Genomic DNA, 17,178 nt, shown 5'->3' on the forward strand with positions numbered 1-17,178 from the left:
TAGACAGCCGGCTTGCGCATCTCATCGAAGCCAAACAGTCGATACTCAATCGCTGGAAGAAACAATGGCTTAACCGCAGACTGAGAAAGAAGGTGGCGGAACTGAACCGAGTGATCGAGGATCACTGCCGCGCTCTCTGCACGCAACAGTGGGACGAGATCTGCAACGCGGCAGACGTGCAGATGCACAGCGGGAAGACGTGGAACCTGCTGCGGCACCTGCTCGACGAAACCAAGACCAAGTCGCACCAAAGGGACAGACTTGCCAGGCTCATACATCGGGCGTTCTCAGCACACAGCGTTGATGAAGGCACCAGGCGCATTAAACAAATACCTGCCGACTACACCCACCGAACAACAAGCGCCGTACAGCGGCCTGCCTAACGCGAAGCTCGATCATGACATCGACGTCGAGGAGGTACGCGCGGCCCTGCACGACCTCAACAGCCGGTCGGCAGCCGGCCCGGATCTCGTCACGAACAAGGCGCTCAAGAACCTCGATGACGGCTCGATTGAAAACCTCGCAAAATACTACAACAAGTGCTGGAGAGCGGGCGCGCTGCCAAAGCTGTGGAAGACAGCCAAGACCATCCTGATCCCCAAGCCGGGGAAGCAGCCGGACACGGATAACCTCCGGCCCATCTCGCTTATGTCCTGCGTGGGTAAGGTGCTGGAGCACGTCCTGCTCAACAGGTGGCAAGACTACCTGGAACGAGAAGGGCTGTACCCGGCCACTTTGATCGGCTTCAGACAGCACTTCAGCCCTCAGGACGCGACGCTGCAGCTCAAATACCAAATCATCGATGATTGCGGCAGCACCCGCGATAACAAAGCAATCCTAGGGCTCGACCTGCAGAGCGCCTTCGATAAGGTGAAACACTCGGCGATTCTGTCCGAAGTCTCCAAGCTCAACATGGGCGAAAGATCCTACAACTACATCAAGGACTTCCTCATGGACAGGACCGTCGAGCTACGAGCAGGGCACCTGCATACGCAAGAGAAGAAGCTCGGGAGCACCGGCACACCGCAGGGATCGGTCATTTCGCCGATGCTGTTCAACTTGGTAATGATCGGAGTGGCCGAAAAGCTCGGGCACATCGAAGACGTCAGGCACACCATCTACGCGGACGATATCACGCTATGGGCGACCGGTGGCAGTGACGCCCACATCGAGGGCGCGCTGCAAGCCGCCGTCAACCAGCTGAAAGGCACAAATAGAAGACCAGCTGGAAGGCACCGGACTGAGATGTTCGCCGAGCAAATCGGAACTTCTCATACACCCACCTACCAAAAACAGCAGAGGCAAGACCAGACAACGCGAAAACGAAAAAATCAGAATCGTCACCAAATCCGGCAACGTGATTCCCGAGGTCGGCAAAATTAGGATCCTAGGCATGGTCATCGAAAAGCACGGAAGAAACGGCGAAACCATCACCCGTCTCAAGGCAAAAGCAGCCAACGCGATTCGACTCCTCAAACGAGTCACTTCCCGAAAGGCTGGCATGAGAGAGGAGAGCCTAATTAGGCTCGTCCAATCCTTCGTCATCAGCCACGTCACGTACGTTGTAGCCTACCACAGATGGCTACAACACGAACGTAACAAGATCAACGTGCTCATCAGAAGAGCGTACAACACGGCGCTGGGCTTGTTCGAGTCCACGAGCTCGACCCACTTGTTACAAATCGGGATACACAATACGCTCGAAGAAATAGACGAAGCGCAACGGACCTCGCAACTGAAGCGGCTGTCCATGACCAAAGCCGGGAGGAAGATACTGAACGATCTGGGAATTAGACGCTCGAACGAGCTGGAGATGAAGCTCCCCGTCCCCGAAGAGGTCCGACGCCAGACCAGAATCGACCCCATACCGAAGAACATGAATGCTGAGTTAACAAGGGAAGAAGAGCGGCGAGGGCCAAGGCTCTCATCGACCAGCATGCCAACGAAGAACACGCGCGGTACGTGGACGCGGCCGAATACCAACGGAACGCCTTCGCAGTGGTCGTCATGGAGGCGTCAACCGGCGCCACGAGGACGGCAGCGAGCGTGAGAAGAGCCGGAGCGGAACAAGCGGAGGAGGTAGCCATCGCCCTGGCCATCGCCGACGCAAACTGCCACACGGTGCTGAGTGACTCAAGACAGGCGGTGCGAAACTTCGCCAAAGGCCAAATCTGCAGGGAGGCTGAGCGCGTACTGCGAGCGGTCAAACTAGAAGAACGAAAAGTACGACTCAAGTGGTTCCCGGCGCACGCGGGCGACGCGTCCGAACGTAATGAGAACCATAACCGAGCGCTAACCAACCGCGCCCCGGCGACAGACCGTCCGACGTGGTTGGGAACCAAGGACCGCATGACGGATTACAATGAAATCACGAAGGCCAACTGCCTGGCTCGCAGGACTCTCCCACCCCCGCACCCAAGACCGAGTCGAGCGGAGGCGATAGTACTGAGACAGCTCCAGACCGGATCGCTACAGAGCCCGAGACTGATGAATCGCATGTACCCCGAGACATATCCGACAGATATGTGCAAAGTCTGCCGGAGGGAGACCGCAGACAACACGCACATCTTGTGGGACTGCGTCAAATATCCAGAAGAAGCAAAATCAAGAACGCTCCCACCGCGGCTCGAGGCAGCCGCGAAGAGCTATGACCGAGACGATCAGCTCTGGGCCGTCCAGCAGGTCCTCGAGGCGCTTGAAAGGCACGGACCCAGTAGCCGGCAACGGCGAGCGGAGACCCGCGCCGAGTAACGGCGACTTCGAGGATGACGTAGGCCCTCGTCGGGGCGCGGGAGCGCCCAACTGCAGGCATAAATAAAGTTGGCTCCAATCCAATCCAATCCAATCTTGATTACAATCGACTCACAGAAATTTAAACTGTCATGACTCAATATTCCGGTTAATTCAAAGTAGCTTTCCTGTTTTCATCTGTTAGATGCGTTAACTTATTTTGAAGGCTCTTAATTTAAGCGAGTTATTTCAGCTAACTCAAGCTTCTCAACAGATTTCATTCGAGTTGATTCCGCAGTTACCAAAAGAAATCATTGCTGCGCTTTACATGCATTTGAAAAGTAAGGACTCCAGGTAAGTTTTACTATTGGAAATTACACGCCAGACTAAAAAAGAAAGGAAGAAAGAGGTACTTTGCGTATGGCCCGCCGTTCATCCATGATACTCACGCTTTTGGGCCGAGCTGTGCCGAAGATTTGGCAGTGTTAGAACTCCAATTTCTATAGTCGTGCTTTACAATTTTCTGCGAATTAGATCTTGCTAAAACTGAGCTGCGGTCAGATATGCACTGGACATTTTTTTTTTTGCAGCAGCAGCAAACCGTCTCGTGACCTTTCTATTGCTACGCACACTTCAGCCGCACTCGTGGCGTCGGCGTCACGTCCCGGCGGTCGCCTGCTGCCTGCGTGGGCGGCGAACGAGAACGGGCCTTGCGCGCACACCCCACAGCCTCCTTCAGCCCGAGCACTTGAACGTGCTCGCGCTTTGCAGCACGGGTGGCGCGTGACGAGGCGTTGGCGCGCAAAATAAATACACCAGCATGTCTATCGTCTCGTCGCAGGGTGAGAATGGCGGGTACTTGTGGAATGCGCTCCGCGGACATGTCCCCGATGTCCCTACGACGCAGCACCCACATGCGCATTCATAGCGTTAACCGATAAGCGTTCCAGCAGCGCATCTAAGCAGATCTACTAGAAAGCTACTTCTCTTTGACGAACATCGCCGAATGGCTCCTGCACAATTTTTGTTCTACTTGCTTCTCTTATCGCAGGCCTTTCTTTTTTATAAAGGTAGTTTCCATTAGGAAACTGTACATATTTTGTTGTTGGCACTATGTAGCAACTCAGAGACTAATACGGGACGGACAGTCGAAACGCACAGTCTGAACGGCGCCTGAACGGACAGTCTGAACAAACGGGGGCAATCTTCTTAATGGGGACGATGGTAGCACTGTACATCGATTGGCGATCACCATTGATCAAAGCGGGAGTGCATTCCCGCACCTTAAATTCAGACATTTCTTTTTTTTTTCAATTATAACATTGATGGCGACGGCAACTCAGCATCTTGTGTCAGCATTGTTCGTTTCGTTGAGCCCTGATCGAGCGACTAAATGTGACAGCCTATACCGCACCGCGAATCACTTCCTCGCTTACTCGAAAACCGATAGGCGGCGTCGAGGTGTGCAGCAGCACCCGCTTCGAGCTCCGTAATATCCATGTTTTTCATTGGTTATAGTTCCAGTAACCAACCGAAATTGTGTATCATCAGAACCGTGAACGTCTACGGAATCCAGGGACACCATTCTCTTGGACCTAGGCCCGTTTCCGGCGGCTCCACAATTTCAAGAAGCTACCAGGTACGCGGCGTCGGAGCGAGCATGCATCAGAGCTAAGGCGCGGTGGCGGCCGCCGCGTCGCGTTGGTGCAGCGTCTGGCACAAGACACCGAAGCATATGGCGTCTCAAGAAATCGCTTCTGTTGCGGCGGGCGCCTCAAATGGCGCGCCGTCCCAACCGAAACCCGGTACGGAGGAAGACGGCATAGATTTTTCCGAAGCCTTAACTCCTCGTAAAGATGAAACTAATACAATGCTTCTCACGGACACTGAGGACCTGCGGTGGTTTACGAGAGAACCCGACGAAGAGGGATGGCAGACGGTGCTAACGCTCCGCCAAAAACGGCAGCAAGCGAAGGAACGCCTGCAGGCGAAACGGAACGAGCCTTCGCAGAAGGAACAGAACTCGCCCCCCATCCGCCGACGCAGGGTGCGACGGAACAAGTTACCACCACTGCCGCGGGATGACTTCAAGATCATTCTCCGCCCGCACCAAGGATTTCCGTTGAAAACTCTAACCAGTCCGATGCTCGCAGAAGCTGTGATCGCGGCCTGCCACAACAAAGTAAAGGGTGAGCATTTTATACTGCGCATAAAACAGGGCTCAAACATAGCAATAGTCTCAACGTAAGAGGAAGAGACAGCTAATCTTCTACGCAAGATCACAGCTATCACAATCAATGGCAAGACGCACGCGTTCAATGCATACAGGAGAAGGCGCCGTCAGAGGTGTCATTCGTGGACTGCCGCCGCACACGCCCGGAGAGACAATCAAGGCAGACCTCCGAGTCCGTACCCAGGGCATCGAGATAATCCAGGCAAGAATGCTAGGGAACTCGAAAAGCGCAGTCATCACATTCCTCGGCACGGTCCTACCGCGGTTCGTCTACTATTGCGGTGGGGAAATGGCGTGTCATCCATACCACAACTCGGTGCAGGTTTGCAAGATTTGTCACAGCGTCGGCCACCGCACGGACGTTTGCCCGCAACCGGACACAAAAGTGTGTGGAATCTGTGGGGCGCTCGAGTCCGTAGACGGACACGAGTGCTCACCGCGATGTGCCGCTTGCGGGGGGCAGCATCTCACGGGCGACCAAAGCTGCAAAAGACCCCTGAAGCAAACACGACCACAAGGCCGACCGAGAAGCGGAGCGCACAAAGCTGCTCAACAACACCGACCCCGGTGGTTTGCAACCGAAGACGAAGAATTTGAGCTCAGTGACTTTCCAGAGCTCTCTCAAGGGCAAGAGGGGAACCCCTCCAAAATCAGGCAAGCAGCAACATCGAGATCCTGATCGAGATCGCGTACGAGGCGGCGGAGTCGTCAGAGATCTAGGTCAACATCCTGGGCACGCAATGTCAAGCCTCTAGCCTCCAAACAGGAGAGGGCTCCGCAGGCTAAACATCAGACGGCGGCCATCGCCACACAACAGGTAAGCTGGGAGCGAATAGTGTCTTCCACTGCCGATCCAGTAACTCAGAGTCCAGCCTATCAAAAAATCTTAGAGGAGAACAGAATTTTAAGGAAGTCTTGCAGAAATTCGAAGGGAGCTAGCTGATGTGAAACAAAGGAATGAGCCCCACGTGAACAAAGCCAAGTCAGCAGAAACCAAGAACGCGAACGCACAGGTGACAGGAAAAGACGATCAACTGGATACCATAGCCCGACAAATCCAACTTCTTTTCGCAGAGCTGTACAAGCTCAAACGACAGATAGAGGACTCCTCTTCTCATGCCACGAAAGAGGGACCAAACAAACGAAAATGTGCCAGCCCAGGAACTCCTGCACGCGGGCCTAAAGAGAGAGAGCTGACCGACAGCGAAAGTACCATAGATGGCTAATCGCCACATGAGAGTAGCCGAAAACCTCGAGGTCTGGCAGTGGAACTGCAGGACTCTTAGAACTAAACACGCAGAACTTTTGAATTTTATAGATGCGATGCCTGTTCCCCCGGATATAATATGCATACAAGAACCAGGCAAGAAGATACCGAACCTCAGAGGATACAAGATGCACACGCACCCTGACCATCCTGAGATAGCAGCACTGACACGGGCGGACATAGCGGTGAGCGTGGACTACGTCCCTAACTGCGGTGTCCAACATCAGGTTCTCACGGTCTGGCCATGTAGACGCTGCAAACCAAAAACAGTTATTGCCAACGTCTACAGCCCACCTAGAGAAAGGAAGGCAAAGTTCGACGTGCTAGTGACGGCCGCATTGCGCAAAGTGAAAAGCAACGACCGGGCAATTATCCTAGGGGACTTTAACGCTCCGCACTCTGGTTGGGGCTATGATCGAGGCACTCCTAAGGGCCAAAGGCTAGCCGACCTCGCGGAGGAGCATGAGCTGGTCCTGCTGACGCGACCGGGTGAACCAACCAGAACGGGAAACAGTGTAGTCAAAGATACCACGCCGGACCTAACTTTCAGCAACAACGACAGAGGTGTTACCTGGACCATCCTAGGCGAAGACCTTGGCAGTGATCGCTGCATTATTAGTGTCTCAGTTAACACGACGCGGGTTCGCCATAGATTAGGAAAAGCCACCATAACCGATTGGACAGCTTATAGACAGAAGCAAAGGCAGGCCACACCGTGCGATAGTGCTACAGAATGGACGGAATTCATCAGGAGAATACACCGAAGCACTACACGGGAAATATCGACAACAGTCGAAACACCGGCAGTAGACAGGCATCTAATACACCTGTGGGAAGCGCGGAGAAGTCTGACCAAACGTTGGAAGAGACAGAGACACACAACAGAAAACTTAGGATCAGGATAGCCAGGCTTGCGCAAGAAGCCAGGGAGTACGCGCAGCAGCTGCAAGACACCAATTTCCTTCAGTTTTGTGATGCACTCAAAGGAACGCTGAGCACAAAGCGAACATGGGCTATTCTGCGCAGTATGATAGATCCGACAGGAACACGGACCACCACAAACAGAACACTGAAATTAATAGAAAATGAATATGATGGCACGGGCGATGCCCTCATTGAGGACCTTAAGAGCGTCTACATAGGAGTACCGGACACAACATCAGTGCAATACAACTATGAGGGACCGGACAACGCGGAGCTGGACGCACCCATAACAACGGCAGAGCTCTATGCAGCCGCACAATCTTTCCGGAAGAACACCGCACCGGGTCCGGACCACATTACATATGCGATGCAGCGCAACTTGAGTCAGGAATCACTGCGGCAGCTTGCGACCTATTTCAACGATAATGTATGGTCTGACGACTGGGCACTGCCCGAAGAATGGAAAGAGGCTACTATCATACCCATACCGAAACCGGCTAAACCCAGAGATCTGCAAAACTTGAGACCAATATCGGGAAGCTCTTTGAGTAGGTGATCCAAACACGACTGAGCAATTGCATGGAGCGGAATGAACTTTTTCCCCACTCTATGCTCGGCTTCAGGCCACACGTCTCGGCACAGGACGCCTTTCTTATGCTTCGCGACGAAGTTTTGGACCCGCAACGAAGCAAAGAAGCCAAGATAGTTGTGGCGCTCGATGTCAAAAAAGCATTTGACACGATCTCTCACGAAGCAATCCTCGAAGGTCTGGAAGACATAGGTTGCGGAAGAAGGGTGTTTCGGTACGTCCTTACCTTCCTTCGCGACAGGAAGGCATCGATTGGGTTGGGCAGTACGCGCTCTGACGTCTTTGCGATGCCCAACCGAGGAACTCCACAGGGCTCAATCTTGTCACCACTTCTTTTCAATGTCGGGATGAGGCGACTGGCGCTAGATCTCGAGCAAGCACGGGACCTCGGATGTACAATCTACGCCGAAGACATAACGTTGTGGGCACACCGGGGTTCCTACGGAGAAAAACAAGACCTATTACAGGAGGCCATAGACAAGGTAGTAAACTTCACCAAGCACGCGGGTATGACGTGCGTACACGAAAAATCTGTGTTCATGTGCGTACGCAGCAAGCGTCATAAGAAAACTGCCACACCAAGGGTAGACTTACATCTTGACGGCAAGGCCATTCGTGAAGTCGCCCAAATGAGAGTGCTTGGCCTACTTATCCAAGAGAATGGCAACGTCGATGCCACAATTCGGAGCTTAAAACCAACCGTTAAGAGTGTGGCACGTATGATATGGCGAGTTGGACGCAGCCGCGATTGACTCGCGGAAGAAGAAACTAATAGTTTCTTCTTCCGGGGTGCTGGTGCAAGCATTTGCGATTAGCCGCATTACTTACGGCCTGCCGTTCCAAAAACTTTACCAAATTGAAGGGAAGAAGGCGGACACCCTTATCAGAACGGCATACAAATCTCTTCTGGGACTCCCGAACACAGTCAGCACGGAGCGCCTGGGTATTTATGGAGCGTTGGGTATCTACAACAAATATGAAGAACATGCCGCTGCAGTTCTGATATCGCCAAGAGAAAGGCTGAGCTCTACGCCCCAGGGCCGCTCGATTCTCCAAAGACTAGGATACAACGCTCGACCCCTGTTCTGCGGAGACGAAACAGACTTGTTGTCACGTGATTTGAGGGAGTACATCCATGTCTCACCTACGCCAAAAAATATGAGTGCCAGGTACCACGCAGGCTGCAGACAGGCCAGGACGAGGACTCTGCAGAAGCGATTCGGCAAGGATCCGGCCGTCTACTACACGGACGCGAGTGCAACCACTCGCAGGGACTTCTACGCGATCGCCGCAACCAATAGAGTCACCACGATAACCGCTACGGTTAAGACTACCTCGGTATGCACAGCAGAGGCAGCGGCAATAGCGCTGGCGATACGAGACGCCGACATTAAGGGTCAGTCGGCTCATGTGCTTGCAGACTCGCAGGCTGCAGGTCGACTCTTCATGCGGGGAATGCTACCGCGCAGCGCCCAAAGAATACTCGGCTCACGACTGTACCTGGACCACGGCATTACATGGTGCCCCGCGCACAACGGACTCGACGGGAACGAAAGGGCAGACCTCATAGCTCGAGGAAGCAACGACCGAGCAGCGGCCAGAACCCTAGAGGAACCAATGTCCGCAGTGCGCGACATATTAGAGAATCAGAGGAGGGAGAGACGGGGGGACCTACGGCCCTCCGCACTGCAAACTAAATAGAACACAAGCCCAAGACTGGCGTCGCATACAAACTAATTCATACCCACACCTAAACCTCTTACACAAGAAGCACCCGACATATTACACCGACACCTGCCCGTCGTGCGGCGCAAAACCCACGTTGGCCCACATAACGTGGGAATGTACGGCTCGGCCAAGCAACGTCAATTCACCTTTTCTAAGCGTCACAGACTTCGTACGGCAGTGGGTGGCACTACTCGCAAGCGAGGATCAGGGGAGCCAATTGGCCCTCCTGGACCAAGCTCAGCGAGCCGCAAGAGCCAGCGGAGCCCTGGACTGAGGGCCCCACCCAGACCTGCCATAACTCCGATTAACTGAGCAATAAAGTTTTCTCTCTCTCTCTCTCTCTCGCTTACTCGCACAAACGCAACGCTGTGGCGAATGTCTGTGAAACCACTAAGAAAAGGTTTCATAGCTGGAATATCAGTATTTTAATTACATATAAAAATGTAGGCTACCCGCCATGGTTGCTCAGTGGCTATGGTGTTAGGCTGCTGAGCACGAGGTCGCGGGATCGAATCCCGGCCACGGCGGCCGCATTTCGATGGGGGCGAAATGCGAAAACACCCGTGTACTTAGATTTAGGTGCACGTTAAAGAACCCCAGGCGGTCGAAATTTCCGGAGTCCCCCACTACGGCGTGCCTCATAATCAGAAAGTGGTTTTGGCACGTAAAACCCCATAATTTAATTTGTTTCTTTTTTAAATGTAGGCTGGCATCGGCCCGCGTATGGGGAGTGTTTACCGCCCGCTTCACCTCCGCCGTGGTTCGACCCGGCATTGCACTATCTTCCGGATCGGCCCACGTATGTGGAGTGCTTAACGCCTGCTTCACTTCCGCCGTGGGTCGACCCGGCATTGCACTATCTTCGGGATCGGCGCACGTATGGGGAGTTTCTGCTTATAACGACACCAAAATTTCCTTGGACGGTAGAGGTATACAGCTTTGCTGTAAACGTAGTACAAGAAATGCGCGGACGATTACGATTCTCCCAAATGCGCAATTTGAGCGCAGCACTATACGTGTTTTCATTTCGCGATAAATTAGCTGGTGCCGGCAATATGTCTCGTGCGGCACATACCAAACGGAGCGCGACTGCCTCCCTAATCGGGAGATTGCGAAAGGCAGTGCGTGGCTGACGCCTGGGCGCGATTCACAGCAGCCTCGCAGGCAGACTTCCGCGCATGCAGTGCTTTGATGAACAGACGACGCGTAGAGTGCATGCGATCGTGCGAACGTAGAGGTTGAGAGGGAGCGCATCGGGGCACCCTAACGGCACGCGCTACTCTGACGCCATCTCGCAGCCATTCGTTGCCGCAAAGCCCGTCTTGCGCTGCACAACGCTTTTCTTCTTATGCTTTCGCCATACCCTTCTCCTCCGCTTTCGAGCTCGTGGTACCGCTGCACCCTCCTCCTCTGCCTTCCGCCTCGCGCTCTCTTCGCTATCGCCGTCTCTCATCTCCCGCGCGCGCGCGCGCGCGTGTGTGTGTGTGTGTGTGTGTGTGTGTGTGTATGTGTGTGTGTGTGTGCGCATTTTTCTTTATCTTTCTGCCTCCTCTTACCCCTAACCCAGTGCAGGGTAGCAAACTGGATATCTACCTTCCCGTTAATCTCTCCTGGAGCGGGAAGTGCGCGCTTGTGCCAAAGCGAACGTTTCGTGCTGCTGCGCGCTTCGCTATTTCAACTGCGCGGCGTCTACATCTCTTTCATTTTCATTTTTTATTTTTTTTGCGTGATGAACCTGGAGTGTTGGTATTGCCGGCTCTACCTACCTTCCCACGGTTTTACATTAAAATAAATAAAAAACTCATATTAAGCGACTTTAAACACTACAGGTGCGCGTGATGACAGTGCGTATGAAGCCACCAGCCATCTCGGCCCGCCCTCCGCCCTGGAACTCGTAGCCACTGACCTCCAAGATAGGGCGCGCAAGATGCGTATGTGCTCGGCCACTGCCAAGCTCTTCGCCTCTCCTCCTTTAGCCCTACAGCGGTGCAGTGCGGCTCGATCACGTGACCTCGAACACTTGGCGCGTGGGAACATGGCGCACATTACGCCCCCATCCTTCTCGGCTTGCCATCGCACCGGAACATCACGTGACCACCGACATAATGCGCACGGGCCCCTCATTCTCCTTGGACTTGGACTTTATCCGGAACTGAACAAGTAGACAGCTTTAGTTTAGCGTCCGCAACTATAGCGTACGCTATACGCTATAATATAGCGTACGCTAAGCAGCGCACGTTTTCTACAATTTTAGTTGGCCGGCGATATCTTCGGATCTCAGAGGCCATATGCCGTCGTTGCGGCTATTTCGCGCCTTTAGCGACAGGTGCCGCTGACATCTCGAACGTTTCTTTCGTTAGGCTTCGACTCGTTCGAAACGAGAAGCGATCTCGAAAACACCACGAGGTTATCCATAATACTCTGTCGTCGAAGCGGCCTGAGACTAAGCGAAAGCCGTTTACACAGTCATTTGCTACGAACGAAGTGCATTTTACAAAAGCAACGCCAAATTCAATTCGAAGTGGGCAGCCGGGACCGCCGCCATGTTTCTCGCAAGCTCCGCAAACCCCGCAAAAACGCTAACGCTAACTCGTTTGCGTTGCGTACGCCCGCTATACCCGCTATTTCGTTTAGCGTTCAGCGCATGCGCAGTGACGACCCGCTATTTTTTAGCGTACGCAATGGAATAGCGTACGCTATACTAAAACTGTCTAGAAATGTGTACTGCTCTCAAGCGTACGTTCGGTGAACAAGGTCGGCTGCATCGTAACTGGCAACGCGGAAGCGGCAGGGCGTTCTTTATCTAATCGGCAGCGCTCGGCCAGCAGCAATGCATTTTCGCTGTCATCGGACGGGAGTCGACCTTGTTCACCGAACGCACGCTTGAGAGCAGCACGATACTACTGCACAAGCTTTTCACGTGGCTTTCACGTTTCACGTCACGTGGCTTTTCTCATAATTCGCGGGCTTTTTCTTAGTGACTTTTTATTAGATACGTAGATTTATTGGAGTCTTATACGTATATTTAAAAACCTTGTTTCGAGGCTTTGTTTATATGTGCAGTGAACTTTGTTTCCATTGACACTTTTTTGTCCTTTATCAAGCTGTATCTTTGCATTTGTACATTCTATTGTATCTTCGGATTTTTAATGTACGAAGGCGAGTCAAATGAAAGTGAGCCAACCCACCCTGCGCAATAATGGTTCGGTTCATTATCTGCGAGGCATGCACGTGGCATACAGGGATCTCTTATTTACACAAGTGACGCGCAGGTGTGAGGATCAAGGTTCTTTAATGCTCTCATACACTGGCCGGAACATGGTTGTGTGACATAATGGAGACTCCAAAAGTTGAACAGTGTGGGGTCGTGATGTTTTTGACAGTTGAAGGTGTTTCCCAAAAAGAAATTAGTCGCTGTATGACTGCCGTATGCGGTGAACATTGCATTTCATTGGCCACCGTGAAGTGTTGGAGCAAATGGTTCAAAGAAGGACGTGAAAGTTGAAAAGACGATCCAAGACCGGGCCAAAGCCACCGTGCAATCACCCCCAACACAATTCTAAATGCTGGTTAGACAAGAACGGAGGATAAGCATCGATGAATTGGCAGGGCGTGTGAACATAAGTCACAGTTCAGGTCACACCATAATTCGCGAGCATCTCGGGTATCGGCTCTTGTGTGCGCAATGGATGCCCAAGATTTTGAACCACCACCAGAAGACGGAGAGTTTCGACGCTGCCTTGACTCATCTAATCGGGTATCACGATGAGGGTGAGGACATTTTGTCGGACATTGTGATCGGGGACGAATCATGGTGCCACTACTACGAGCCTGAAACACGACGGCAAAGCTTACAGTGGAAACATCTGAATTCAGCACCCCCAAGAAAAGCAAAGGCCGTCACTTCTGTCGGAAAGATGTTGTTGACTTTTTTTCGATCGTCAGGGGCCATTATTGATCGAATTTGCTAAACCTGGAGAGACTATCAATCGTTTCCGATATTGTGAAACGTCAGATCGGCTGCGTGTCGCAATAAAGAACAAACAACGTGGAAATTTGAGGAATGGAGTCATCTTGCTCCACGACAATGCCCGTCCCCACGTCGCTAATGTGCTTAATGCAAAACTGGCGAAGTTGAAGCAAGAAACGCTATAACATCCGCCATACAGCCCGGACATGTCGGTTTGCGACTTCCACATTTTGGAGCATTTGAAAAAACATCTCAAGGTCACCAGATTCGTGGGACGATGACGTAAAAGAGTCAGTTACAGACTTTTTGAAGCAGCAACCGAAAGAGTTTTATGACACGGTAATCACGCGGCTCGTTAGTCAGTCGGACAAATGTCTAAATGCTCATGGAGACTACTGTTAAATAAAGGACCCCGTTTGTCATATATTCGCATTGGCTCACTTTCACTTGACTCGCCCTTATATATATTGCGGAACTCCTGCTTTTTCCGGTTAGGGGCCTTCGCTCATCTCCGCATCAAAGGAAGCCCTTTGCTGCTCTGGCCCTCTACTAACTCCGCTCGGAACTTCAAGTGGCTGAAGAGTTCTGTGCACGGGTTGCTGGGTCCGTGGCCATCATTATTGACGCAGCATTGAATGACATCCCTGAGGCACGTGTACCAGAAATGAACGTGCTCTTTTCACTCGAAGGGCTCGATGCTGCGTTGGCGACCTGCAGGCGTTCTTCGTCACCAGGACTTGATGGCATCACGTATGCTGCCCTATGCCACCTTGGACATGACGCACGTGATGAGCTGCTCAGCTACTACAATGAGTCTTGGCAGAACGGCGCCATTCCTAGACAATGGAAAACGAGCCGCTTGATCCCCATTCTAAAACCTGGAAAGTCTCCGCTTGAGCTCTCATCATATCGTCCGATTGCGCTTTCGAGCTGCGTCGGTAAAGTGATGGAAAGAATGATTCTTGCTCGCTTGGAATGGTACCTAGAGCGATTCAACATCTATCCGGACGCCATGACAGGCTTTCGTCGAGGTCGCTCGTCCATTGACAACGTCATTGACATCGTAACCTGGGTCCAAAATCAAAAACGCCTCAAGCGCCTATCAGTGGCACTTTTTCTAGATATAAAAGGAGCATACGACAACGTCGTCCATGAGGCCATACTGAACTCACTTGAGGCTATTGGAGTTGGTGGCCGGATGTATCAATGGATTCGGGACTATTTGACTGAGAGGTGCTTTTTCTTACAGACTGAAGACGGCCCAACTTCGGAACATTACACCTGCCGTGGTGTGCCGCAGGGTGGGGTGTTGAGCCCCATTCTGTTCAACCTCGTCTTGGTAGGACTAGCGGAGTACCTACCGCAGTCAGTTCACGTCTCAATCTACGCCGGCGATATTTGCATCTGGGCTTCTGCGGTGACTCGCCCTCAGGTACGAGCCAGGCTTCAGCGGGCGGCAACCATGACGGCGTCTTATCTCCGAGATCAAGGCCTCACCGTGTCTACTGAAAAGTGCGCATTGGTTGGCTTTACGCGCAAACAAATGACATCGTATCCTGTTTCAATCAATGGTCAAGCTGTATCCTATGCTAAGATACATCGCTTTCTAGGTGTAATCATTGACCGCAACCTCTCGTGGAGCCCCCACTGCGTCTATCTAAAGAAGAAATTAGTTGCCATTGCTCAGGTCCTTAAATTTCTCTGCGGGAAAAACTGGGGTTCACCAGTCCGTTCTATGATGCAGCTCTACAGGGTACTGTTTCTCGGACTCCTACGTTACAGTCTACCAGTGTTGTCAAATGCTTGCAAGACGAACTTTCGTGCCTTGGAGAGCATACAAGGTCAAGCCCTACGCACGTGTTTAGGGCTGCCTCGGTGCACGTCAACAGCCGCAACAATTGCCATCGCGGGAGACCATATGATCCAGACACACGTAGCTGTCGACTCTCTTAGAGCGCACGTTCGCCATCTGCCAAGGATCCCCGACCATCATTCGGCCTCCCTACCAGCCGAGAGACCTCAAGCGACCTTTTCAAGAGTGATTAACGCTCATAAAGAGTGCATACCGTCATATTTTACACAGGCGACGAAGCCTTCATCTCCCCTGTGGTACCTACGACAGCCTCAATGAATTTTGCTATTCCTGGAATTACAAAAAAAGTCCGATCATCCATCGCCGGCTCTGAAGCAACTTACGCTCCTGTTACTGCACCAGACGTATCAGGACCACATACATATATATATACCGATGGTTCGACCTCCCGTACCAGCTCAACTGCCGCATTCGTCGTTCCAGCCAAGAAGGTTACAGTTAAATTCAAGTTGTCGCATACGACTACATCTACATCGGCAGAGCTTGCAGCTCTCCATGCCGCTATGATGTACGTCAGCGAAGAGCCAACAGAGAAATGGGTCGTATTTTGTGACTCTAAGGCAGCCCTTCACAGCATCAAGTCTGCATTACGTCACAGAACTTACGAGCAGACGACATCTGACATCAGGGAAGCGCACCACCATGCTCTGGAAAGAGGGCACACCATCATATTTCAATGGATTCCTGCTCACTGTGGCACCGTCGGCAACAACCTAGCTGACAAGGCTGCCCGGTCTGCCCACGAAGATACCCAGACGCGTTCAATACCTTTGGCGAGGTCGGACGCTGCCAGGGAACTGCGCCTACATGCACGCAAAAAGTCGCAAGATCTCTGGAGTTCAAATGCCTACAATTGCCGATTATATAAACTAGACCCCATGCTACGGCTACAACTGCCATCTAGCCTGTCCCGCGGCGAAGCAACCTTGCTGTACCGCTTGTGGCTGGGAGTAGCGTTCACGAACTCATACTCCTATCGTTTGGGAATGGCCGAGAGCCCGATGTGCGATTCCTGTGGGTGCGAGGAGACCATCGAGCACTTATTGTGTACCTGCCCCCGCTACGATGTACAACGCCTCTCTCTGCGGGAAACTTTACACTGACTGGACTTAAGACCGTTCAACGAGTCAAAGATACTCGGACCGTGGCCACACCTGTCACTGGCACGAAAAGCGAATCGTGCATTAGTGCAATACTTGAAGTGCACCGGCTTACGAGACCGTTTATAGTGTCCCTGTGCATCGTGTCCCGCCCACACGCACTCAGTGCTCACTTTCTACCCTTTTCCTCTTTCTATTCCCCTTTCCCCCACCCCCAGTGTAGGGTAGCAAACCGGATTCTCTTCTGGTTGACCTCCCTGCCTTTCATATCCTTGCTTTCTTTTTCTCTCTCTCTCTCTCTGCTTTTTATATGTGCTCTCCGTAGCGACTCTAATTTAGGAGCAATTACTCACCATACACGATCGGTGACAGCTGCTCCTGCGGAATACATTCTAACAAAGGATAGTGCCATTGAGATTTTTCCCTGGTCGTTGCATATGTACAAAAATGTAAACAAAGTTCTTCAATGAGAGAGAGAGAGAGAGAGAGAGAGAGAGAGAGATGCAAATGAGAGAAAGGCAGGGAGGCTAACAAAGTTTCAATAAAATATTTGTCTTCAACTTGTTCATTTCATGGCCTTACATTTTTCATATCAGCGGCATGCACTGCTTTGCTGGTTTCAAACTAATATAGTTCTAAAGTTCGTGTGATATTTGCTTTACTTATCAAATATACAGATAAACATGGAAGCATTGATATCAGTTATTTCTGGCACAATTTTTGAGACATACGAGTATATTCTTTAATGAAAAAATACATATTTT

Source organism: Dermacentor variabilis, chromosome 1 (assembly GCF_050947875.1).
Source record: "Dermacentor variabilis isolate Ectoservices chromosome 1, ASM5094787v1, whole genome shotgun sequence".
NCBI lineage: Eukaryota > Metazoa > Arthropoda > Arachnida > Ixodida > Ixodidae > Dermacentor > Dermacentor variabilis.